Source organism: Echinops telfairi, unplaced genomic scaffold, assembly GCF_000313985.2.
Source record: "Echinops telfairi isolate 266 unplaced genomic scaffold, ASM31398v2 ScPeMD7_5868;HRSCAF=6743_0, whole genome shotgun sequence".
Taxonomy (NCBI): domain Eukaryota; kingdom Metazoa; phylum Chordata; class Mammalia; order Afrosoricida; family Tenrecidae; genus Echinops; species Echinops telfairi.
The window spans coordinates 2,737,424-2,738,482 of record NW_022109767.1 but is presented as its reverse complement, the minus strand read 5'-3'; the positions used below and the strand labels follow the sequence as shown (position 1 = coordinate 2,738,482).

The 1,059-nt window shown below is 54.7% G+C and overlaps 1 protein-coding gene and 1 pseudogene across 1 annotated transcript in view; both read right to left on the bottom strand.

Annotated features, from left to right (window-relative positions):
• LOC105979518 (patr class I histocompatibility antigen, B-2 alpha chain-like) overlaps positions 1-1,059 on the bottom strand; it is a 254,494-nt gene that overhangs the window by 122,901 nt on the left and 130,534 nt on the right.
• Positions 123-1,059, bottom strand: part of LOC101650789 — a 2,066-nt pseudogene continuing 1,129 nt past the window's right edge.

The following is a 1,059-nucleotide window of genomic DNA, read 5'->3' as shown; positions in this document are numbered from 1 at the left end:
TTCCTTACATGTGGAACTTTATTTCACTTGGTCTGGGAGGGAAGGCTGGGACTTGGAGGACCGCCTGCGGGGGCTTTCCCGGACATGGGATGTTCCTCCATTCGGGTTTAGAAGAAACACCCTCATCGACGAAGTCCCCACAGAAGGCAGCAGAGTGACCACCTGGCAGCCTGCGGGAGGGCGGAGCGCCGCTGCACTGCTGGGCCCTTGGAGAGCAGGGCCTGGAGGTCGGCCTCCAAGTCCATGGTTGGGAAGCACACAGGCACCCCATCGCGGCCCACCAGGAACTTCTCCAAGTTCCAAGCGATGTCCTTGGGGCACAAGGGCGACCAGGTTGCTAAGCTCAGGGTCGGTCATGAGAGCGGTGGCATTGGCACAGGGCTAGGCAGGGCCTTCCAGAGGAAGGCAAAGAGCGGGTGTGTCTTGGCGCCCTTCACCTCACACTGCTCCAAAGGGGAGAAGTGGGTCTCGAACTCGCCGCCTGGTCGGATATGCTTGAGGGAATTCAGAATCTCTTCGTTTTGGGCGTTCTCCTGATGCCCAAACATAGCACGACCTGGGGGCCAAGGCACTGCTGCAGATCGTTCTTCTGGTTGTAGTCCCGGACCACGGTGCCCCAGAGCGAAGCCAGTTATCCATGAGCAGCACCTGGGCCTGCAGTGGGGCCAGGTCCACAGGCTTCCCGCCCGCCCGCGGGCGCGCAGAGAAGAGAGCATGGTGGCTCAGTGAAGTAGGGACCTGAGAGGCTCCAAGAGAGGCGGATAGAGATCTGCAAGAACAAGCGAAAGGGGAATTTTTTAAAATAGCCTTTATTTGGAAAGGCTTTGACTCTTCACGGAAGCTACAACAGTGGCAGTTTTTAAAAAAAATCATTTTATTAGGGGCTCAAACAACTCTTATCACAATCCATACATACATCAATTGTGTAAAGTGCATTTATACATTCATTACCCTCATCATTCTCAAAACATTTCCTCTCCACTTAAGCCCTGGCATTAGGTCCTCATTTTTCCCCTCCCTCCACTCTCCCCCCTCTCTCATGAGACCTTGATAATTTAT